At 42.7% G+C, this 27,104-nt stretch overlaps 1 protein-coding gene and 1 long non-coding RNA gene across 7 annotated transcripts in view; one reads left to right on the forward strand and one right to left on the reverse strand.

The window, feature by feature from the left end:
• Nucleotides 1–27,104, reverse strand: part of Arhgap24 (Rho GTPase activating protein 24) — a 629,479-nt gene that overhangs the window by 130,221 nt on the left and 472,154 nt on the right.
• LOC148001204 (uncharacterized) lies at nucleotides 9,879–12,818 on the forward strand. Its single transcript, XR_015637260.1, has 2 exons — nucleotides 9,879–9,970; nucleotides 11,139–12,818. It is a non-coding gene; the product is annotated as an uncharacterized LOC148001204 (long non-coding RNA).

A 27,104-nucleotide genomic window follows, 5' to 3' on the forward strand; every position in this document is an offset into this window, starting at 1 on the left:
TTAAAATAGTTACTACATCATGATTGGAATTTTGTAACCAATATGTAACAGAATAGAAAACTCTGAAATGTTTAACACTTGTTAAAAGCATTTATCTCTAAGAAATGTGACTATGGGAATTTTATTTGCCATTTGTTCATTTGCTTTTGTGAATGTTCTGCAACCATTTCAACATAGTAAATCAGATGAACAAAGCATGCACACACACACACACACATATGCAGGCATGCACACATATACATACACATGCGCACGTGCACATACACATATACACACACGCACACTCACACACACAGGCATGCACACATGCAGGCATGCACACATATACATGCACATGCATGCATGCATGCATGCACATATACATACACATATACACACACGCACATTCACACAAAGAAAAGGAAGAAAGAGAACAGCCAACATCGGTGAGGCGTGGGAATGAGGTTTTAAATGCATCTTTTGACCAAGCAACTTTGTCGTGTTTGTTCTGAGTGGAATTGGTAAAGGTCAGTCTAGAACACATAAGTACTGTGAATTGTAACACCTGCATCCAATTACTCATGAGTGTTATTGACAAATTCTGAGCATTGCAGAATTATAAGAAAGATACCGAGCTGCTTGGGGTTCAGTGATTTTTTTTTTTTTTTAGTATATACAAAATGGTACAGGAGGATGAGAGTGTATCTGTATGTGTGTGTATGTCTGCAAACTCCAACACAAAGAGGATGGATACAGCACAACTGTCCTGAGGTCACCACCCTTCACTGGAAGGGGAATAGTTAGTTATCAGTGCTAACAGGAGCCCCAACAAATCTACTGTTATCTAAAAGGTACTGCTGTTCTAGAACGTTCCAGAGTGACCTCCAAAGTGGCAACCATGTATTTGCTTGCGGCAAGCAGGCCTGCGGAGAGAGGGGCCATGGCTGATTCTGCTTATGATTTATTTGTTCTGTTTGTGCCTTACAGACTTTTTGATGTAGCCGGGAACCAGCTGGCAGAGGATTTAGGATTACACATCATGAGCAAATGACAGCCTGTTAAAGAGACAGCACGCGTGGATTGGCCACATCTAGGTTTCTTAGGGGGAAAAAGACTTAAAATAAAAAATCTTGATAAAACTCAGACTATTTGGACTAAACATAAAGCTAATTCGCCTGTCACTGAATTATTAGTTTATTGAAACAATGTTTGAAAGATTGGACAAATAACAAGACCAAACTCACACAAATAAGGATTTTTTTTAAACTTTTCAATATATAACAATGGGTTTCTTTTTTTTAAATTCAAATGCATTTTTGTAAAATGCTTACCTGGAGACAAAGCTTCAATAGTGATAAAGATGCTACTTCAGAACAAAGGGATTTACCCCGGGGAACAGAGCTGAAACAAATGTAGCTGAGAGTTGGCCATGGCCTTAGTGCCCAGCCTAAGGCTGAAAGGTAGGGCACTTTATATTTTAATATGACAACCTGATAAGTTCCATTCATAAAAGACAGAGAGTTCTTGTGCTCATGTTGTGCCTTCCCTAGGGTGTGTAGCTGAGCACAGATATGCACTGACACAATTACTACTCTATAACTCAGATGCTACATTAAGTTACTAAAGAGAATGAGTTACAAGTGTTTGCAGTTACGTTACATTCGTTTGGAACAAGGTGATGTTCTGCTAGGTTCATCTAGGTTCATAATCAAAAAGGCTTCTAATTATGCATTTTTATAAAAATAATACTCAAAACTTAGTTTTAGTATGGCATTCTATTGAGTAAAGCACAGTGCCATGATTAAGTTTATTATGCTCAATAATAAATTCATACTGTGACTCTTTCTATATTTCTATTTAAATATAAGGATCTTGTCATTGAAGAAAATTGTATTTATTGCTGGATCTCCTAAATATTATGTATATTTTCTATGTATCTATATGCATATTCATACAAGTGTATAATGCATTAAAACCCTTTTGCATGCATGCATGTCTCGCATTTTCACATACAGCATTTTATTCACATAGTCATAGTTTGTATGTAAATTTCTTTATTATTTCCTTTAAAATATTTTATAAGCATTTTTCTTATACCTATCATCTTCAAATGAGACATTCTAAAATACACTTAAAGTTTTTCTCTCCCTCTTAATCTTTATCTGACTCCCATATATGCATATATACATACGCATACATATACATATACTTAACTTTTTATTTCAAAGCCTTTGTAGCATCTTGGGCATTAATATAATATAACATATAAATTCTACACTTCACTATTGTGGGTGTGACTTGCTTCCTTGCAGGTTTTTGATAAAACTTTATACTGTTATGCAATGGAGAACGTGTCTATTTTTCTGTTAAGTTTTATTTTCAAAGTTTCTTTTAGAACAAATTCCTAGTAAAACACCAGGGAGCATGGTATGAAGAGTTTATTTCTGAAAATGCTGTCTTTGGGAAAAGCAGCCTGTATCGATGCTACAGCGTTTGTTTGTAGAGCACCAACTCGATATAGGTGACTGATCCTTACAAATGTCATGGATGTCTAAACGTGCAGGCCAATTTTCCACGTTCAAATGCTCTAAATTTGTGCACGTTTTATCATTGTATCTATTTTTAATCCTAAAACAAGCACGGGCATTTATGCCAATAAAGCGTATAAATAAGATTTGACGCTAATGTTCTCATGAACGGCGGCTTCACTTGTGCCTACTGCAAAGATTTAAATGTTCTCTAGATGTATTTTAAGCAGCACCTCAGAGAAGCTGCTGCCTTCATTCGATAAGTTCCAGCTCTGGATCCTTCAGATGTGTCAAAGCGCACGATCAATAAAGGCATCGACCACTAGTTCATACCGGGATGGTTTCCTTGCTGTCATCACGAATCGCTCCTCTCCAACAAAGACATGATTAAGCTTTGCGATGTCTTACTCTCAGAGTTTTAATAGGTTCCTAGTTTCAGTGTTCGCAACTGAACCCTGGGCCACATGCATGGGCAGCCCGTGCTTTGTCAGTGGGCTACAGCCCCATTGTTTAACAGGGGTTAAAAATATCATTATTTCTGTGCTGGTGTAATGTGCTCATGTTGTGTTCTCATTTGTTAAGCTAGGAAATAGAAAGCTATGATGAAAAGAAATTTGAGTCACATGAAAGTTGAACTCTTAAATTGAACTTCAACGATGTCAAAGAATGATATTCAGGGAGGCCGCAGAATAGCTCTGCGGGTCCATAGTAAAACATGAAGTGGGAACAATAATTAATACTGGTCCACTTTAAGGATTCAAAATCTACATATGTGGGACATTAGTACATCAGTACAGCAGAAAATTACACTACTATAGACGCACTCACCCACCGCTGCTCCTCTGCCGAGTCTACATGGCAAGGGTAACTGGGAAAATCAGGGAACTCCACTGCTAAGAATCAGCAGCAGGGGTGGAAAAGGCGTGAGAATAGAAATGAATTGGACTCTCCCTTTTCTCCTCTGAGCAACTAGCGCCTGTCACTCCAGCCTCCCCTCCACTCTCCTCAGCTGTCAAACAGGCAGGCGTGGGCAGGACAGGCTCCCTGAGAGCCTAAGAGGCTGGCATCACACGGGAGCCTGCACCAAACTCATAAGCTATGCATTGTACTAGCGTTACAAAACCCTGACATTTACTGCTGGGCCACTCCAGGCGTACGCTGTGATATGTGGCCATTAGCTCAGGCCTATATTTATGTGTAAAGTCAAGAATAGAAACATCCATGAACGCTAAATTTATAATCATATTGACGGAGCCTTTTACAGCTGCACTTTCCAAATTGACAGAATAGCCACCTCTTTCCACAAAGGCCCACGATGTTTCCCATCAGGAAGGGCGAGAGCTAGTGGTATGGCCCAGTCACATGGGCATTCGACTAGCCTACGGGGAGCCTGGAGTTCAGCACCCAGCACTGGAAAGAAAAAAAAATGGAAGGAAAAGGAGATAAATGATCCTGTCAGTTGTAGAAGGGTTCGAAAGAAGGAATAAGGTCAGAGAAGACACAGTGGAAGAGGAAATTAGGAGTGGGTAAGAGATGCAGTCAGAGGTTAACTGAAGCCAACAGCTCTAAAGTCAAAGGAGGCCAATGGTGGGATTTGGTTTTTATGTTGTTGGTGGTGGTGGTCGTTGTCTGTTTGCTTTTGAGACAAGGTCAGGTACAACCTGGACTACAGAGTGAGTTCCAGCATAGTATGAGATAAGAGTGAGAACTAAGGTAGCCTGGGGTACAGTGAGCTAAGGTAGCCTGGGGTACAGTGAGCTAAGGTAGCCTGAGGTACAGTGAGCTAAGGTTGCCTGGGGTACAGTGAGCTAAGGTAGCCTGAGGTACAGTGAGCTAAGGTAGCCTGGGGTACAGTGAGCTAAGGTAGCCTGAGATACAGTGAGCTAAGGTTGCCTGGGGTACAGTGAGCTAAGGTAGCCTGAGGTACAGTGAGCTAAGGTAGCCTGGGGTACAGTGAGCTAAGGTAGCCTGAGGTACAGTGAGCTAAGGTTGCCTGGGTACAGCAAGGCCTATCTGGAAAACGACAAACCTAAATTCAAAGAAAAAAGTCTTAAGGAAGATTAGTCTTACTCTGTCACAGTATCAGTAAGATTTTATTAAATCAAACTAAAGAGGGATAGAGACGAGGACTCCAAAAGCTGGGAGGTGTGGGACGCCAGACGCAGAACCTTCAACCCGAGAACACCATTAGAATAGCTCCAGAGCCAACCCAGGCATATCCCAAGCTGACCCCAGAGCCCTGAGGAAAGGGAAACAAATTATAATAAATAATTCCCACAAGTCTGTTCATTGGCAGTCACCTTCTCTGCTGTGTTAGCACGTGCTCTAAAAACTGTGTCACGTGTACCGTTGTCAATCCTGAAAAAGTATTATGTTGCCATTTTTATATGGTGTTTATCTAATTAATAACTTAATTAGATAAATAATAATAATTTAATAATCCATATGCTTTACCATGTCCTTTCCTAACTGTAGCCCAATGCTATTTCCTGACACAGAACACTGGAGACACACACAGTGCAGAAGGGCTGAACTATACCCCACTCACCCCATATCCATAAAAGCAAGGGAAGGCAGAAGCAAGGACAGAAATGAGAAAAGAAGTACAATAAATCATGTGCAAGTCAACGTGGCCTTCTCCTGGAAAGCGATCCCAAAACAGAAGCGGACAAGTGGGACCAAACCAGGCAAGCACAACAATCAGCAGGTGAAGACACGGCCTATGGAATGGGAGAAAATAATTACAAAACATAAACAATTATGGGTTACTATACAAATAGATAAAAGAATTCTCTAAGCAGTAGTAAAAGTTGACCAGGGATAGGAGGAGGCATTTTTTTTCAGAAGGTACACAATGGCCAACAGCTCTGCGGAACAGTGTTCAACATTACTAATTACCAGCAAAAGAGAGATCAAAACCACAGGTGAGTCCTCACCTCAGGCCGCTTGGTATGGCTTTTGTCAGAAAGACAAATTCTAACAAGTGTTGGCAAAGGTGTGGAGAGAGGATAGATATGCTTGTGAACTGTGGATTAGAGTGTAAATTGGTGTAGCCATTTCAGGAAAGAGCACGGGGTATCCTCAAAGAACTAAAACTAGAGCCATGATAGGATCCAGAAATCCCATTTCTAGGAATATATCCATGGAAATCAAATTAGTGTTTCAAAGAGATGTCTGCAGCCCCATGGGCACTATGACATGATTCACAATAGCTAAGTTACAGAATCATTCTAGTGTTCCCTGAGAAATGTGTGGAAAAACACTACACATACACACACACACTCACACACACTCACACACACATACACACTCACACACACTCACACACACTCACACACACACAAGTACACTCACACACACATACTCACGCACGCATTCACACACACATACTCATACACACACTCACACACACTCACACACACAAGCACCCTCACACACACATACGCACGCATTCACACACACATACTCATACACACACTCACACACACTCACACATACACACACTCACACACACATACACACACACATACTCACACACATACTCACACACACTCACACACACACTCACACATATACTCACACACACTCACACACACATACTCACACACATATTCACACACACTCACACACGCTCACACGCACGCTCACACACACACTCATACGCACATACACACACTCAAACACACATTCACACTCACACACTCACACACACTCACACACGCACATACACACACTCACACACACATTCACACTCACACACACTCACACACTCACACACGCACATACACACACACTCACACACACATTCACACATACTCACACACACAACCTCACACACACCCTCACACACACTCACTCACACACACTCACACACACACTCACACACACACTCACACACTCACAAACCCTCACACACATACTCACACACACTCACACACACATACACACACTCACACACACTCACACACATACACACTCACACACTCACACACACATACACACACTCACACACACTCACACACACTCACACACATACACATACACATTCACACATGCACATACACACACTCACATACACAAACACACCCTCACACACTCACACACATACACACACATGCACATACACACACACTCACACACACATTCACACACACTCACACACACACTCACACACACTCACACACACTCACAGACACATTCACAAACACACACACTCACAGACACATTCACAAACACACACACTCACAGACACATTCACACACACACTCACACACTCACGAACACATTCATACACACATACTCACACACACTCACACACATACTCACACACTCACACACACTCACACACACTCACAAACACACACACTCACACACACATACACACACTCACACACAGATACTCACACACACACACTCACACACACTCACACACATACTCACACACATACTCTCACATACACACACTCACATACACACTCACACACACATACTCACACTCACACACACATACTCACACACACTCACACACATACTCACACACACTCACACACACATACCCTCACACACACTCACACACACATACTCACACACACTCACACACATACTCACACACACTCACACACACATACCCTCACACACACTCACACACACACTCACACATACACACACACGCACACTCACACATTTATGCACACTTACTTCATAGAGTAATATATCCCCAAAATACAATCTCACTCAGTATTTTCAGAGTCCTTGTCATCTGTGGCTGTATGGATGAATCTGAAAGTTGTTTTGCTGGGCTAAATGGGGCAGAATGGGGCAGGCGCAGGGAAATAAATGTCACTAACACTGGCATCTAAAAATGCTGTAGTGACAGAAGTAGAAAACAGAACTGGCCATCGGCATTTCAGGAAGGGAAAAAAAGGAGATGATGTTGCTGAAAGGGAAGAGATCTGTTTGATAGAATCCATAGGCTCTGCGTAGCCAATGCACACCACACTTAAAACTCTCTTGATTGGTTGAGACTATAGAGGACCTTGTGCTTGAGTCAATAAACGTGTTATCCAGCTTGACAGCAGTCATCATTTTAGAATCTTTCCACATGCTAAAACGGTAGGCCATATACTATAAATACATACAATTCTTATTCCTCGATTATTCCAGAAACACTGGGAGAGAGAAACAAACTAAACGGCATGTTGTTCCTCTACACTTAGCCATCACACCAAAAAAAATGTTCACAGGCACAAGTAACACAGCTTGCCAGTCATTTAGTTTTACTTTGAAGAAGCGTAGCATAGTTCAAAAATGTGGAGAATACCGTAGGGCTTTTGTAACTGAGACACTGACTCCTCAGGTAAGACGTTCTTGGCCAACAAGCCAGATAGAAACTGAGTACTTGAGTCAGGCCCAAGATTCTTAAGAGTTTCTGTTTGATTTCTATTGTACTGAATGAAATGTTTTGTCCAAAGATTCTTCTTCAGATGGTCAGGTCTGCCTTTCATTGCACTGCTCCAACTAAGCAAAGCAAGGCAGTGGATGAGAATTCAAGCGTATCCATCCTCTAGGCGCTGCAGGACAGTTCCCCTGTGAAATCGGACACCTGAACTGCACCCAGGCTCTTGTATTCTGTCAAGGCCTCCAGGCATCTGTCTCTTATAGCCATGCATGCCCTTCATTGGGGCTAGATGGGGGAGTCCCTACTTCAAGGAATGAGGCGATCTCTTCCTAGAAATCTAAGAAGGAAGGCTCTTAGGCTGGGGTTTACCCTCCACTGAGACACAAGGCAGCTGTAGAAGAGGGTCCTAGAACATCAGCCACATAGTCTCAGAGTCTGGAGTGAGAGGCAGGCCATCCTGGACAGCGTTGGCATCCCTGAGAGATCGCTTGCTTGCTCAATATTCTGATTAATTTCCGCTGGCTATCATTTTAAGAATCCATCTTTGAATAGGCTGTCACTTGAACCTAGGAGACAAATGGGCTCAGGATAATGGGAGATCATTTGAGGCCAATGCAGACCCAGAAGCAAGCATTCATTTTATGTCTGTCTGCTGAAGGCAAGATGCTCTCAAGGCCTCAGGGAGAAGCTGTGCTAGTCTCCAGGACTGTGAGAAACACTGGGCTCAAAGACAGACATGAGGTTTTGGGGGGAAAAACACCAGTTTAGGATTTCAACTGTAATACTAGATTCCTGTAGATTTTAAAGGGAGTACGGATTCACTATTTCTCTGAAATTTAGTTGATGCAATTTAAAAATAATCCTATACTTAAGGTACTTTTCTAAGGTACTTAAAACTCTTATGGAAACATATTTAAAACGTACCTTAGAAATCTTTAGATTAATTAGCATTATTATCTAAATATATTATGAAAAAATAACCGAGTGACTTTTGGAAGAGCAGCTAATTCTTACTTTCTTGAAGGTTGTAACAAATTTAATGAGGAGGTTTACCATAAAGGTAAAAAATGCCCAGGAGATCACTAGCTTTTATATTAATACCTATGGTCAGGAAGAGCAGGGAGTAGGACGAGTAGGAGAGCCAGCAAATCTCCACAATGTCAAATTGTTTATTAAAGTATTTACAGCCTTTATAATTTAACATCTTGAGGTCAAACTTTTTTGATCTACAACAGTTGTATCTCTAGTGGCCATCTCATAAGCTTCTACTCTTTGTAGCAATTAAACTTCTCAAGCAACTCACAAAAAATCATAAAATATCCATAATATAAAAGAAAACCCAAATTTCTGATTATTTGTGGGACAATTTTTCATATTAACTGTAGTCCTTGGAATTAGAGAAAAAATATTCCAAAATAGGTTTGTGCAGATATCAGTGTCATGCCCTCCAGGTTTGGTCATGGAGAGCAAGTGCTGAGGGTGGTTTAGGTGTGTGGTTTTATATTTTAGTAGCCTGTAACTTACTTTTGAAAATGTCTCAAGTTTCTAGAATTTTCTGAATCCATGTTTATCTACCTCTATCAAAGGTAGACTCTTATTTTATGACCTTACGGTACAGTGTTACAGAGGAGGAAATCGATTCTTAAATTCTTAAATGCCCTCTCCAGATTACATGCAAGACAGATGATGGCTGAGGGTTTGCCTCAGAAGACTGTGTTTTCAAACATACCTCAGTATCATTTTATAGGCTCACGCTACACTGAGTCTAGGGAAATGACAGAAGGAGAAATCTCCTGATTGCATTCATACTTTCCCAGCTCCTTGCGATTTCTTTTTAACATGCGGGTCAACAGTCTTATGATGGTGAATGCCCTCTTATACTCGGTGCTCCTCTGACCCACAAGTCTTCATTCTGTTTATTCTGACCCGGAAGTCCTCAACCTGTCCACTATGACCCGGAAGTCTTTATTCTGTTCACTCTGACCCGGAAGTCCTCAGCCTGTTCACTGTGACCCAGAAGTCCCTAGTCAGTTCTCTCGCGTACCCTCCAATATATTGCAAGAAGGTTAGAAATAAGCAGTGAAGGTTCCAGGGTAAATTAGAATAAATCAGGTGGCAGGGAGCTAATGAGTGTTTAATGTCTTTGAGATGTGTAAATCTATCTAGATATAGCCATTTGTATTGCTGTATTTTGGAAGTGACTATGCCTTGAATAACGGAATAAGAAATTCCCTGTCTTAAAATTCTCTCTCTCTCTCTCTCTCTCTCTCTCTCTCTCTCTCTCTCTCTCTCTCTCTCTCCCTCCCTCCCTCTTTCCGTCCCTCCCCCATCCTCCCTCCCTCCCCCATCCTCCCATCCTTCCTTTTCTCTCCTTTCTTTCCTTTTTTCAGACAAAGTCTCACTATGTAGCTCATGTTTCTCAAGTGTTTGGATTGCTGTATGTACCATAACACCAAGCTTACTTAGAACTCTGATTTATTACATGAGTAACTACTACTCACACCTTGATGTATGAATCTCTTTATCTCGTGACAGTTTTTTCCCTTTAACTTCATGCAACATCTCTGTTATCCAGAGCACTAAAATGGAATTGTTCATTTATTCTTAACTTAAACCCCTCTCTTTATCTGATACTGAATCCCCTACTTGTGAACACTGTTGGCCCATGGTGGTGATTCTACACTGATCATCCAGTGGTGGGGAAGGTGCTTACAGTGATGACTAGAGAAATTTTCTCTCATACTGTTTGTTCTATATCCACTTTCTCTCCTATGCCTATGGACCTTGAGGCTGGCATTACCCTTTCTTGACCAAAATCTTAAACAGAGTTCAAGTGACAATTTTACTCAAGGCTAGGGCTCACGTGACCTGAGGAAAAGTGGAGGAAACTGGATAAGTTACCCTCTTAAGTGTGGCGTCCAGAAGGCATAGTCTCTGGTTCATAGACAACATAGCTTCCTTTCTGTTTCCAATCATCTCACCTACATTCTCTTAAAAGAAAACTGCTTTGCTGTTTTCCTTAGCTGCTATTTTTGAGCTCTTTTTTGTCTGTCTTCATTAAAATATATAATTACTGACATATGGGCATTCAGATTTCAGAACCTGAATGAGAGCTATCTGTTAAAGTCTCAGAATAGGACAGAGAGTAGAACCAAAGTCAAAACAGCATTAAATTCTAAACTCGTTAAGTTCATACCCTCTCAATGACTTCCTTTCTCTCTGTTGGCTTTTAGGAATGCAATGTTATCAACACAGGCGGAAGCCAAATAGGGCAGCAGTCCTTTACAACGTGTGGGAGTCCAGTGCTCCCAACCACCAGCTCTGGAAGACTATTGAACGGTAGATGGTAGCAAGCCTTCTCATCTGCAGAAGCGCCAGCAGAATGCTTCTGCCTGTACAACCATGAAAGAACACTTGAGAGAACCAGATGTGATCGGCTGCGGATTCAAGGGGGAAAAAGGGGCTGGGAAGTAAAGTAAAGGGCTTAGAGCCCTTGAGGGAGGATAGTTCACAGGGCAGTGTTGCTGCGAAGTGAGTCCCGGCACCTGCAAGGCCTGAAAACAGCCATTTATCATCCCAGGGTGTAACCTCGCTCATCTCTTTTGTTTCCCAAGAGGGTAACAATGAAATACAAAGTATATTTTGGAAGTGGGAGAAGAATAGTGAGCGAAGGCTGGAACATCTGCTCTCTTTCTTTAGAAGAAGCAACAAGCTAGGATGTAAAACTGTCAGGACAAGTAAATAAACCACTAATTAGGGTCCTGGGTAAAGAAAATGTCTCCTACCCCCAAGAGAGACAGGTCAGCATAGTGTTTACCAAAGCTAATGGGACGGGGAACTTTGGAAGAGGACAGAGATAAGAAGGGTGCTCTGGGGATAGAGAGCAGTGTCATTGAACTCTGGGAAAGAAAATACATTCCTATGTCTAGGAAGCACAGAAACTCTGGCACGGCCTGGAGTGCTGCTGGCACTTGTGCCCCAAGGAGACTGTATAACCAAGTACAGAACGGTGGCAGGATTCATCTCTGGGGAAACCCTGAGTCCAGAGCATGTAGAGAAAAGAAGAAATAACTTATGGAAAGATTCACCCAGAGCCACTACCCTGAGGTAGGCGGGTGGTAGGTAGTTCAAGGCAGCCAAAAGACACAAGTTACAAAGCCACGTTACTGGGTCTGAATGGTGAAGTCTGAAAATGACTGTTTATGCTTCCAGGGGACTGAGCTCCGTGACTGGACCCAAAGCCTCCATGACACAGGGGCCTCAGAGCACCCTTCATAAGGATGCTATGCAGGGTCAGCATTTCAGCAAGAGGCCTGAGAATTCACTTCAGGAATTTAACACAATCCCAGCTCTAATGGTAGAAAATGAGGCTCGGCTGAGATTAAATAATAATGCTAAGGCTGTGGTTTTGTTTACTCGGCTTCCCAGTTACTTGATATTGAGGGTCTGAGACTAAAGATAATTAGAAAAGCAATTGACGTGTTCAGCTCTGGGTCAGCCCTGGGATGAAAATGGCTGTCGAGAGCTTACAACTCTACAAGGGCCAACAGTGCCCTGACCCTAAGAAAGTTCCTCAGAACTCACTGAATGTATCCTTGATCTTGGGTCCCTCTGGTGTGGTTGAAAAACTTGTGTAGTTCTCTCAGGACAATGTAACACGTGTCTTCTACTAAGTTAAAGATGCATTCCATGTGTTTTATCTTCTATCAGCTGAACGACGTGGGCTTTATGAAGATTGATGTGAATGGACTCTGGGAAACTCTATGTGCCCCAAACTCCATGCTTCGGGATAGCCATGAACTTTCTCTTAATTAAGTCCTGAGTTATGCTAGCATTCTCAGTTTGCAAATGGGAATTTTAAACTAGAGGCTATCCAAGAGAATTAATAAAAGCAACCATAATTCAATAAGAAACCTGGTTAGAGGTTTACTTCTTAAATTCTCCCTTTTATTCTGATTGTTTTAATCAGATCACAGGGCATTTATAGCCTTGAATTTCCAGTAGAGCCTCTGATTAAAAAAAAAAACCTCTTTTAGGGGACAACTGGCATGCATGTGAGAATGGTGTACCCCTCAAACACTTGCTCCCTAAAAGCTTCCCTCGAGGGCGCTGATATTTATAGTATAATTTCAGCTGATGTGACTCATGATGCTCAATTATCTGCACTTAATGTTGTCTTAGTGTTATTTAGTTAACACACATTTAAATGCTGCTGAGAACAATTTTTGAAAGAGGGTGGGGCTTTCTCTGTGTAGTGCTGGTTGTCATAGAACTCACTTAACAGATCAGGCTATCCTTGAACTCACAGAGACCTGCCTGATTCTGCCTTCCAAGTGCCAGGACTAAAGTCATGTGCCCACCACTGCCTGGCTTAGAGAAATGTATTTTAAACAAAGACCCCACTATGCAAACTGAGTTGCAGTGAACCTTAGCTTCCTTGTTAGGAAGCATTTTCTCTTTGCTAAGAAGTGTGTGCTAGAGTACTGTAGATGTAGTTTCTCTTGGGAACTTTCCTAAGCCTTCCATGTTTCCACTAAAAGGATCAGTGGCAGACAGGGGCTAGCACCTTAATTAATTCATTGCTCCTTCAGGTCAAGAGTGAAAATGCCCAACTGGCAGGAGACCTTTAGCTTGAATCAGTTTAGAGAAAGTGCAGCTTCTAAATAAGACATTACTGAGGAACTCAAAACATTCTGGGCAGGGAGCATTCCAACGGGATAGGCTGGTGGAAGGAAAAGAATTCAGGGCTGCAGTTGCAAGAGACAAGTGTGTCCAAAGAAGAGGTCCTTGGGGACTGAGAGATGGCTCGGTGGGAAAAGACTCTTGGGCTGGAAGCCTGCCAGCACTGCTTCAGTTGCCCAAAGTCAGTGAAAAAGAAAAAAAAATGTGGTGATGTATATCTATAATCCCAACAGTCACACAGAGAGATGGGAGGCAGAGACAAGGGACTTGTCAGGAAGCTCCTGGGCCAGCTAGCTTGGAGTCAGACATTGCCTCAATTAAAGTGGAAGGGGAGAAATGACTCCTCAAATTGCCTCCTTACCCTAATATGTTCATTCTGGTATGTAAGTATGAATGTCTGTCCAGAAGACAACCATCCTGCTGTATTTTAATATTTTAAAAAGATTCCCCCTACCAAAGAGAAGAGGAGGAGGCAGAGGAGGAAGAGAAAAAAGAGAAAGAGGAGGAGGAGGAGAGGAGGGAAAAGGAGGAGGAGGGAAGAAGAGGAGGAGGAAGAGGAGGAAGAGGAAGAGGAGGAGGAAGAGGAGGAGGAAGAGGAGGAGGGAGAGGAGGAGGGGGAGGGGGAGGAGGAGGGGGAGGGGGAGGAGGAGGAAGAGGAAGAAGAAGAGGAGGAGGAAGAGGAGGAGGAAGAGGAGGAGGAAGAAGAGGAGGAGGAAGAGGAGGAGGAGGAAGAGGAGGAAGAGGAGGAGGAAGAAGAGGAGGAAGAGGAGGAGGAGGAGGAGGAGGAAGAGGCGGAGGCCCTTAAGTTAGGACCCACACTCTTGCATCGATGATCTTCCCAGAATCCAGGATGCCTTTCCGTCTTATTGAGGATTCTGTGATTCTGCACACATGCACACAAGTAAGTCTCTAGGGTGACCTAAAATTCGAAATTGTTCTATTAATTGTAGAGGGTCTGAACACCCCTTGGTTAGGACAACCACTTCTTGAAACTCAGAATGAGCACTAACAGGGCATTCACACAGGGTCAAGTGAAATAATCCACAGTTCAAGAAATTTCCACATTAATGCTGCAACCCACCTGAGCCAAGCGCTTCGAACCAGAAAGCATTTGCTGTTCATAAAGCCACCACAACAGCAGGAGACTCACTCCTGATCAAGATAAGCTGTAATATAATCCCCACCCAGCACGGCTGAGGGGAAATTTTACGTCTTCCCATTCCAGATGGTGCCATGTCCTCGGTGGGCTCGGTTAATTAAAGTCCTTACTGACAGTTAATGGCAGACGTACGACTCCAGAACAGATAGATGTCTGTGGATCCACCAAAGCAATGGGGTAGCCATCCTGACGGAGCTCTCAAGAGCGACTCCATCCCTACCACATGGACCCTTGTAGTACCTGAACATCACCTCTCCCTTTCTGGCTCTCAAACAAGAGGCAAGGACAAAGGGTCAAGGTGGGGACGGGGAGAACAGGATCCTTGGTCAAAGTCTTCTTGGAAGCAGTCTGATCTGCAGGAGTGTAAGGAGTCATGACAGCAGTTTCAAAGGCAAGGGGATTAAGACGATGCATGATTGTGAGACTCCACAAAATGGCCCACCCCATGTTCCTTAATCAACTGCATCCCGGCTACAAACCGAATGCCAGCTGCAGTGCAACTCGAATTAACTTATTCTATCTCACACCATTGTTCATCGTAGGTCAGCACAGGCCTGCAACTGACTAAGCAGCCTATTTTAACCAGAGATAAGAGAGAGTAGGTTGGGAGAGTCTGTTAATTAAGCAATAGCGAAGGTGGTATAGAGAGCCCTGACTTCCCAGGGTTCTTTGAGGCTCTGAAGTAAAGCCCTCAGAGGGGGAGTTTTGTGTGATTTTTTATCTCCTCTGTTTTCTGGGAACTTCACATCTTTGTTCTTAAAGTATGCAAAGAAATAGTCCCAGTGGTGAAAACGGAAAGCTCACACTAGTGTGAAATAACACATAACCATAAATATTTTTTAAAAAAAATAAAGATCTCGCTAAGGATGCAACATGTTTTTAAAAATTAATTAGTCGAGGCTTCTCAGAAACCTCTTAAGGTATAACGTGATGTTATGACTATAACTTTTAGAAACAGAAGAATGAAGAACAATATGAAGGCTTTTAGGAAAATTGAAAACCATGGAACAAGGAAATACATGCAAATATAAAGGTGAAGAAGAAGAGGAGGAGGAGGAAGAGGAAGAAGAGGAAGGAAAAGAAGGAGGAGGAACAAGAAGAGGAAGAGGAGGAGGAGGAGGAGGAGGAGGAGGAGGAGAAGGAGAAGGAGAAGGAGAAGGAGAAGGAGAAGGAGAAGGAGAAGGAGAAGAAGAAGAAGAAGAAGAAGAAGAAGAAGAAGAAGAAGAAGAAGAAGAAGAAGAAGAAGAAGAAGAAGAAGAAGGAGAAGAAGAAGAAACAGAAACAGTAGCTACAGGAGCAGTGTTAACCATGTTACTGAAAGCATGTCCCAGGTGTAAGCACTGGTGTGCTGATCTGCCCTTGCACCTCCTCACCTCAACAACAAGAGCATGAGAAAGGACCCATCTTAGGAGGGAACCAGTTACTCTGTTTCAGTCAAGGAAAAGTTCATGAGCACAAAGCACACTCCCCCATTACAACAGTAGCGTCTACCATTTAAGCAGGTGACTTTTGAAGCAGTCTTTGTCAGGAATCATTCCCAACTTGGTCTTTATGTTTCCATGTGTGTAATGTTTTGCCAACCTCACCTTGAAGTCGTTTCACCTTGGCAGAGTTTGCAAAAGCAAGGCAGAGACTTCCTCTCCTTTACCTATCAGCCCATGAACACGAACGACATTAACCAGATAAAACCAGATAAAATGGATTCCGAGGCAGGAAGTGAGGCCTTCTGCACTGTGTTGTGGTTTGCCAGTTGTTACAGGCACCAACCTCGCTGAGGTCTTATTTGGCTTTGCTTATGCAGAACGAATGGTGTGTGTGCCTACCCGATGGTGGCCGATACACCGATCTGTGTAGCTGCCGTGGTGACCAGGACTGAGGACAGCTTTAACACATCCTTAACAATCCCCATACCTCTCTTACATGAGCAAATCACCCTGGTAGGCTTCTGGCTTGGCTGCCATGACTCCATTCTCATCCTGCTGCAGAGCCCATGCCCCATTTTCCATTCAGCATGGTGGTATTTTGGCTTCCCTCTAATTTTCCCCCACGGATCAGCAGTTTCCTTTGTTGTGGCCCAGGTGAATCCCATTGCATTGAGAAAATGGCGTAAACCGAGTAAGCAGGACCCAGTCTTGAGAGAAATTACAACGCTTAGCCTTTTTATGGTATCTCAGCAGACACCTTTGAGTCACAAACAAATGCTGATAGTAGGTGCCTTTTTTTTTTTAGGTAGTCAACTTTCTGGTTTGATTAAGTGAGATAATCTTTAAGACCCACTACTTTATAAAAATTATTCTGAGAATTAAGTCCGAGCAGATGTAAGGCCGGGTTTTGGAGCATTGAAGATTCCGTAGCTGTGTCCACTCCACGTGACTCTGGCCTGTCTAGTGACAACCATGCTTTGTCTGGTGACAACACTCTGACCAGGCCAAGGATGTGGACGCACGAGATCAACAGGACCAGTAAGAATCACCATCTTGGTGACATCAATTAGTTTAAACACGATGTGACACAGGCCAGGTAAATGAAAGCCACTAAAACTTAATTCTTGGATTTTTGTTGCGGTGGCAAAAGGAGAAATTCTCTTCTGTGGCTGGATTAATTCTAACAAAATATGGAGCAAGCCAGTTTAGGATTAAGCCCGAGGAGAGCAAACACAGTGAGAGACGGAGAAGCAAATTGAAACCTTGAGTCTGGCCACCTTTTCACAAAGTCAATCCTTTCTGTGCTCCCTGTAAAAAGTGGTAGGGTCCCTTTAAATTTTTTCCTCTGCCTTCTGACATTATACTAACCACTGTCACAAGAGTTCTTAAGAGAGACTTTGCAGAAGAAAATGGCATTTTTCATTTGGTCCTTTGTGCTGCTGGCTCTGCAGACTTTTGTAGCACTTTCGCCTTCTCTAATACTCAGGCTCTCCCACACTGCAGATAGACAAGCACACACAAGAGGAACACAGATGCACACACAAAAACCCTCAGCACACACATGGACATACATACACACAGACTGCACAGACATGCACGCACATACAAAACACACAGACACTCATGCGTGCACACAGCACAGAGACATGTATGTATACTCTGCTCACAGACATGTTCACACTCACTGTACACAGACATGCACATGCCCTGCACACAGAAATGCACACATACATACATACACACTGCACACAGACATGCATATGTACACAGACATGCACACAAACACATTGCACACAGACATGCAAACATACAGCACTGAGACATGCATACTGCAAACAGACAGGAGGACACACAGTACACACAGATATATATATAGACACAGCACACAGACATGCATATGTACACAGACATGCACACAAACACATTGCACACAGACATGCAAACATACAGCACTGAGACATGCATACTGCAAACAGACAGGAGGACACACAGTACACACAGATATATATATAGACACAGCACGCAGACGTGCACACACTACACACACTGCACACAGACATGCATCACACAACTACACATAGACGTGTATACTCATTGCACACAGAAATGTTCTCTCTCTCTCTCTCTCTCTCTCTCTCTCTCTCTCTCTCTCTCTCCTTCCTCACTCCTGCAGCTCTCCCAGCTTCTTCGTTAAATCTTTGCAATGAGCAATGGTCAAAGTGTACAGGCACTAGAAGCTCTTTCCCACAGCCGCCCCGGGGCATTTTGTAGCAGAGCATTCTCACTGAGCCATGACCCACGAACATTCTCAACACTCTAGAAGCTCATTGAGTAAGATCCAGAGGAAGGCATTCCAGAAAGTTCCATAGGCACAGCCCCAGTGGCTTCTCAGTCATCTATCTAGTAAACCGAAGCACACCTTCTCCAGTGAAGCCGGACTTCAATCCAGAGAATGGCCTTCCTTCCAGCTGCTCAGTTCACCACTCGAAGCAGACACTCCTGTCTGCAATCCTGCTCTTCTTTTAATTTCTCACTACCTGCCTCCTGGCTCCAATCCCTTGCTATACGGGGTGATTCTTGATATTAAACTCTTCCTGGTCAAGTTGGGTTCTATCTTCTGACTGGACTCAGAGTGGGATTGCACACCTGAAGGTTGAGCTTCCCTCAGACGTCTCCATTTTTATAGTCTAATAAATGCCACAGCTTTACCAACATTAGCTCCAGTTACATGGTTGGGAACTACAGAAGTCCTGAGAAACTGAGATCCACAGAATTGGTAGGCAGACTATGATCCAGGAAATACTGCCTCAGAAAGCCCGTAAACACGGCTCTTAAAATGGGCCTGAAGGCTGGGAGAGCAGTTCAGATGACAAAGCTCCCGCCGTTGCAGGCATAAGGCATAAGAAACATGAGTTTCTCCTCCAGACAGAAGCCAGGCACAGTGACCACAGCCAAAGCACCATGCAGTTGCAGCATCCTTTTGGTTTAATGGCTGGCCAGCCCAGCGCAATGGGGAGACCCAGGTCAAGGAAGAAACCTTGTCTCAAGACAGTGCCTGAATAGCAACACTGCAGGTTGTCCGTGTGGATGATTCCACATGTAAATGCACACATACATGAACATGTGCACATATATGCAAAATAGACTATATTTTAAATTCAAATTTTCACTGCACAGGGATAATATAGTTTTAACTTTGAGTTTGTGCTCTCTCTCTCTCTCTGTGTATGTGTGTTATATATATGTGTGTGTGTGTGTGTAAATATGTGTGTACATATATGTCTGTATGTATATGTGTGTATATATGTGTATGTGTATGTGTTTATATATATGTGTGTGTGTATATGTATATATGGGTGTGTGTATATGTGTTGTATGTGTGTGTGCATGTGTATATGTGTGTATGTGTATATGTGTATGTATATGTGTTGTACGTATGTGTATATATGTGTGTATATATGGGTATGTATATATTGTTGCATGTGTGTGCATGTGTATATGTGTGCATGTGTATATGTGTATGTATGTATATGTGTGCTGTACGTATGTGTATATATGTGTGTGTACATGTATATATGTGTGTATGTGTATATGTGTGTGTATGTGTGTGTGTGTGTGTGTGTGTGTGTACATGTGTGAATTATGAGTAAATTTCATATCTTTGATTCAAGACTGTCCCGTAAGGAGCATGCCTCATGGTGAAGGCCTCACTCTATCCAGGGAAATAGCTTTGTCGCAGGGAGATGACAGTCATTATGCTCCCATTTTGAATCAGTGTCTTTAAGTCAACATTAAGCAGTTAATGCCCTGATATTGATCAGGAGACTCTCCAAGACAGGCTTCTGTTAAATATAACTATCCCGAGCTGAGTGACTTTAAGGGGGAAAAAAGCGACCACAGTTATTTTTAGCCTGGATGTTCTGTTTTTGTTATTATTTTATGTGTTTATAGAAGTCAGTTGCTTTCCTCCCACGGCACTAAACTGAAATGATCCCTCCTATTCTAGAAACAGAGATGAGTTTGCAATTATGACATGCAAGAACAATAAAGTCTGATAGCTATTAAAAGATACTCTAAGAGAAAACGTAGCATACAGTAACAGGTTTCTTGTTTCAGATCCTGTCTGCAAAATATAGGGGAGACCATCCCAGTTAAACATGGGCACAGGCCACTGTTACTCAGTGACTGGCTTCTAGGACGATAGAAAGATGACACAGAAGGGCTCTGGGTAGGGGTTGGCACTAGATTTAGATCAATACAAATTTTAAAGTAGAAAGAATATTGACTGAAACCCAGACAAGCAGAGCTGTCAGCTCTCATGTTCTGTCAGATTCAATCTGTGCTCCTTCTAACAGCATCATGAGTCTGATACGAGAAGAGAGGCCCCGTGCACAAGCTCCTGATGTCAGCAGAGTGTGGAGGGAGGAGGCAGCCCACTTTGAGGGCTCACCCCAGATCTGGTCTATAATTGATAGAAAAGAAGCAAAAGTCACAATATAATCAGGAGTTGAATAGTGTGTCTGTGTCTGTGTGTCTGTGTGTCTGTGTGTATGTATGTGTGTGTATGTGTGTGTGTCTGTGTGTGTGTGTCTGTGTGTGTATGTGTGTGTGTCTGTGTGTGTGAATGTGAGTGTGTGTCTGTGTGTGTGTCTGTGTATCTGTGTCTGTGTCTGTGTGTCTGTGTGTCTGTGTGTATGTATGTGTGTGTCTGTGTGTGTGTCTGTGTGTGTGTATATGTATGTGTGTGTATGTGTGTGTGTCTGTGTGTGTGAGTGTGTGTCTGTGTGTGTGTCTGTGTATCTGTGTGTGTGTCTGTCTGTGTGTGTATATGTATGTGTGTGTCTGTGTGTGTCTGTGTGTGTATATGTATGTGTGTGTCTGTGTGTGTCTGTGTGTGTATATGTATGTGTGTGTCTGTGTCTGTGTCTGTGTGTCTGTGTGTCTGTGTGTATGTATGTGTGTGTATGTGTGTGTGTCTGTGTGTGTGTGTCTGTGTGTGTATATGTATGTGTGTGTATGTGTGTGTGTCTGTGTGTGTGAGTGTGTGTCTGTGTGTGTGTCTGTGTATCTGTGTGTGTGTCTGTCTGTGTGTGTCTGTGTGTGTATATGTATGTGTGTGTCTGTGTGTGTCTGTGTGTGTATATGTATGTGTGTGTGTGTGAGTGTATATGTATGTGTGTGTGTGTGTGTGTGTGTGTTTAGTAACAGGCACTATTATTTTGTCACTTGAGACAGTGAGATAGTCTCAGTTTGGATAGGTCTGAGAATTCCAAATAATTTGGATCATAGGTCTTGCCACTGGGGTTTGGGGTGGTTTCGGGGATTGGACTATGACAGAGATGTGACTGCTATCCTGGTGAAAATGGGACTTAAGTAACTGGAGCTGTAAGTGGTGGCACCGGGCTGTAATCCCTGCACCTGGGAGGCACAGGCTGAAGAATTCTGAGTTAGAGACAGGAAGACTGCGTAGCAATCTCTAGGTTTTCTTGTGATACATGCAGTCTCTGTCTCTCTATTTGTACACACACAGACGCAAACAAAACCACACAAATGCATATGCACAAAGAGACATACATCCACACAACACAAACATACATACATCCATACACACAGGCACACACAGATGCTTTAATGTGATATTTAAAATACATTTCTCAAACTTGATTGTTCAGATACTTTTTTTTTTCTCATGGCAGACAAGGCTGTGCTGACCTGCTTCGTGTCAACACATACAGGGGCAGCGTCATTACACTCCCATGTGCACTGACACTTCACACTTGAAACGTTACCTGTGGGATTTCATCAATTTGCACAGCAGCACAGATTTATTATTTGATGAAGGAAACAGAACGACAGAAGCAGGGCCTGACTACTGTGTGCGCGTGCACCCGGCTTTAACTATGCATTCCCTGCAGTCTATGATCGGCAACCTCCTTTGAGTAAGAGGAGAGCAGAAGAGAGAACCAGGCCAGGGAGAATTTCTTACTGTCGTATTCTCTTGCATTTGAACCGATGCTGACCCCTTTCTGTGAGCTTTGTATGAATTTATATATCAGCATACACATCAGTTCTGAGGCAAGCATCAACTTCAAAACTATTAAAGAATGGGGATGGGGAGATGGCTGAGTGATTAGGAGTCTAAAGTTTGTCTCTGTCCGCCCACGTCAGGACAGTTCACAACCACCTCTAAGTCCAGCATGAGGGTATTTGACGACCTCTTCTGGCTTCTCTGGGAACCTGTATGAATTGTACACACACACACACACACACACACACACACACACACACACACACACACACACACACACACATATGCACTAAATCTTAAACATGATGATGTGATTAATGGTAGAAGAAAATGGTGGCAGTAACAGCCCCCTATGTACCAGGTGGGGCTAAGTTGGGAACAACGGGGTAAAGAATCTTTGAATGACTCGGCAGGCATTGCTTCTGCCCAGGACTGGTGTCCTCCAGTGAACACTGATGAGGAATAGCCTGTGACGTCAGGCAGGTGGAGTCATCACACTCACAGAGAAAACAGAAATACAAACCCAGTGGGATTTATCAAACAGATCGCATAATTAAGGCCAGGGGGGGGGACTAATTGTGTAAAGGTGCTTGCTGCATGATCCTGGGGACCTGTGTTCAATCCCTGGAACCCCCATAAAGGGAGAGGGAGCGAACAAACTCTGAGATGCCTTCCTCTAGCCCACACACAGTCAGTGGCCTGGCCCTACCTCCACACGTCACACACAAGGATGATGATTATGATGATGATGACCATGATGGTGATGATGATGATGAAATAATGAACAAGAAAGATCACACAATTAAAATTTTCTACACCTTTTGAGTTAGTATTTTGCAGACGGCATCATATTTTAAAAGCAAAAAAACACTAGAATTGTATTTTACCTGTTACATTTTCCTGTGGACTTTACTCATTACATCACTACCTGTATCATGTCATAATGGAGTGCAGAATACATCAGAAAATAACCTTTAGTCGTGTGAACCATATATTTTTCCCTCCACTGCTTTGTTATTTCTGTCGAATTCGGCTACCCCCCATATAGACGTGAACCGTATGATAAAAGATTTGCTCTGCCATCTCACACAACGCTTTACATGACGGTGAAGCAGAAAACACGCCCTTGTGCCGAACGCAGATACAACAGATTTCTTCCTTCAAGTGGCAGCATGAATGGTTTTATGCCCCCTCTCTCTTGTCTGGTCAGATTCAGCTACTGGGCATGTGCTTTCCCTGGAGCATGAAGAATACCATCTCCTGATGAAAATGGCAGGATATATATGATAATATATACAGTGACTTTTCAGACCTCCAAATAAATCATGCTATTCTCTTCTAGATGAAAGCCTCAATAGTTTGCCTCTGAAATCGTCTTATCTCTTTTGAATGTTTGCACAAGACACCCTGTTTATTTTTTAAGAATAAATAGCCCTAATCAAATTGGCTTGCACAGATCATTTGAGGAAAGGAGGAATGTATAAACTAGGAGTCATCATGTTAATGCTTCAAAGACTTGTTTAAAAATAAACTGTGACCCAAGAGTTGTCAGGTGTCATTAACAGAGCTAGCCAAGGAGATGTGACCCTGCCCTTTGAATATTCTGTAGGAAATAAGACTTAAACTTTGCACCAACTCCAGCTTTATTCTCCTCACTGGGTTCTGAGAGCTTAGTAACCCCATCCCAATATTTTAAAGTCCTGGACAGAAATCAAAGCAGATGTCTTGAAAAAAAAATACCTTAGGAAATCTCAAGACACAAGACAAACCCAACCGTGTTTTCATAAGGATTCCACATCACAAGTATGCAAGTCAAACTATTGCTGGCCTTCGTTGAAAAGCACGTTTAAAAGAGATATTTCAGACTCAGATACGTGAATTCAAATTACTATTTAGGGAAATACATCCTAGGAAGCCCCGTACTACTTCATGTTCCCACAAGAAGAAGAGAGTGGGTGGTGGATACTGTACCTTGCCTGACCTTATGCTAACAATAGCAGTTCATCCTCTCTCTCTCTCTCTCTCTCTCTCTCTCTCTCTCTCTCTCTCTCTCTCTCTCTCCCTCCCTCCCCCCCCTCAAATGACTGGTTTTGTTTATCTGGCACCTGTCTCTGCTCCTTTAATATCTGTCAACCTTGTTTATGTAACTGTCTCCAAGTTATGATTCAATTTGTAGAATTGAAGATATAAGAATATTCTCAATATAAAAAACAACAGGTTCCTTGCATGCAGTGATGTTTCCGAGCCTAATTAAATACTAAAGAAAGCCCACTTCAAATAGTAGTTGGTGTGTACAATCTGCTGATTTGGGACGGTGGAGGCGGAGAGAGCTTCAGCTTGGACTGCAATAAATCAGTCAGAATCCTCTCTGAGTTTACACAGAGCTCAACGAGCGCTTTGGGATAAGGGGTAGAATGAAAATAAAGCTAACCATTGACAGTTTACTGGGAGGGAAGGAAAAAGTGTCCCTGAATGAACTGCACTGGAGACAAAACCTAAAAATGGCCTCAAAATCTCTCAAGAAACGTTGCATGGCTCAGAGGGGCTGCACAGATCAGACGGTCAATGTTTTAGTTTGTTCTAGATGCATTTGTGGGGTGGATCATTGTACTGTGTTGTTACTGCATGGCAGGGGGATTGTAATCAACAGCTTCTGCTTTCTAAAGTAGCTGAAGGAAATAATCCCAATGTTCTTATCACAAATAACTAAATACTTGAAATTACTTTGACAGTCAATTCCCCGATTTGATCATTGCACAATGTACAGACGTATTAAAAGACAACACCACATTCCTACTATGTGGCGGTTACTATGTTCAAGTTAACAGTGGAATGTTTAAAGGCAGCTTATTCTACAGACGTTGAAATAAGGCATTGGAAGGAAAGCCATGGAGAGATCCCGGGCTCAAGACATCAAAGAGAAAATATCCATGGAGATATAGCCTGTCTTATTGGCCACCTTTGACATTATGTCTTTGACACTTGGATCTTTTCATTCTAAATAAATTCAGACTTGGCACACCCCTTTCCTGGTTTTGATTTACGGAACCTATTAGTGAGCAGAGAAACCTGAGGGAGCCAAGAAAGACAAGGAAAGGGAAAGAGAGGGCCATGGACCAGGGCAGTTTTGAAGGGTCGGTTAAGGTGGGGTTTGTAAAATGAGAAAGAGACATTTAGAATTGTGGATAAAGAATGAGAGCTTAAAGAGATATTGCAATAAACTCTGAGCCAGGACATGTTACAGACTTCAGGATTGGATAAGAAGCAAGTTCAAGTTCCTGGGCTTCTGTAAGGCGCTCGGTAGGCGAAGAGCTCTTGAGCGACGTGGCTGATATGAAGGGTATCGCGGACCTCCCGTTCCTTCCATGGCATTGATTTGCTTCCTCAGGACCAGAGTCTGAGTTCTCCTGAGCCCCAAGACCATGTTCTAAAGAGAGCGGTTTATATAATTGCCAGAACTTTCATCAGAATATGATGGTAACTCTCCCCATGTTTGCATTCCTATTTTAAAATGATTTGAAGATGAATGAAAACGATGTTTGGATTATTATTAGGTTCAGTAGAAGCTGTGTCTCACCTATCCCTATTTTTATTTCCAATGTCACTATTGGGAGTTTTGTGATAAGTTTCTACTTTTAAAATTTTATTTACTATATATGTATTTATTTATACTCATTTATATTTATATTTGTTTTATCAAAGGCACTTAAGGTATATAGATGTTTTGTTCTAATGTATGTGCCTGAACCACCATGGCTGTAAGACACCATGTGGATACTGGGAATTGAACCTGGGTCCTCTGGAAGAGCAGTCGTTGCTCTTACCCTCTGAGCCATTAGACACAAACGAGCATGCACTTTTCAGTGCCCTTTACTGCTCCTTGTAACTCCAACCCAGCCCCACAGTGAGCTCACACATGCCACCCTTTCCATTAGGTTTCTTCCTGAGCTCCCCTGAGCAAGCAGCGCTCAACACTGCACATTGTTGACAACCTCCACCTTGACATTCGTTAGCCAAGCATCTGCATCTCTGGGTCAACATACCCGAGGTGAACTACAGAAGAGGGACTGATTTGGGCTTGTGGCTTCAGAGGGGTTGGCCCAGCACAGAGGGAAGAGCATGGTGGCAGAGCTTATGCAAAAGCCAATAAACGCATGCACTGTTTTTCTCTTTTCCTGCTTTGAATCCAGCCCACGAGATAGAGACATCCACATTTAGAACTGGTTTTGCCCACTTAGTTAACCCTCCCCAAATGCTCATCCACAGAGACACCAAAGCCAGTGCTGTGCTACTCTACCAATAGGCAGTTTTCATTCTGATAAAGGAGAAATCAAGAATAAACACCATAACCAATTGTCTGTACCACGTTGAAGACTTTCTTGTTCGTTTGCTTCCGCATTGACTTCTGCACTAGTCAAGGAGAACTCAGGCATCTTGTACTGAGGAGCAACCCTATAAAATATTTGTTTCTGAAGCATCAGTTGTCCTGTGTAGCTTCTCAAGAGCCTTGTTGTGTCAAAGGCACTCAAGAACCCCAATATGTGTCTCTACTGCAAAGAGCACGGGGAAAGATATGTAGTAACCTGAACAGGGATGCCATACTGCTGCCTATGGTAGGATGTAACACTTCTCTTCACTAAAACAAGTTACTTCAAAGAAGAGGGACGTTAGCATCTTCTGTGCCTGGAGAGGTGAAGTCTGGAAATGTGTGCAGAAACGACTCACAGTTACCACACTATTAAATGCATATGATTTCTTACCTGGGACCATGTCCTAAATCCTAATTATTTATTAAATGCCGATATTTTATTTTCCTTTTTGAAAGGCTTTTTATTTGTAACTATGTGTACACACATGTGCCTGAGTATAGATTTGTGCATGTGAGTATGGTGTTCACAGAGACCTG

Source organism: Rattus norvegicus, chromosome 14, assembly GCF_021556685.1.
Source record: "Rattus norvegicus strain SHRSP/BbbUtx chromosome 14, alternate assembly SHRSP_T2T, whole genome shotgun sequence".
Classification (NCBI taxonomy): Eukaryota; Metazoa; Chordata; class Mammalia; order Rodentia; family Muridae; genus Rattus; species Rattus norvegicus.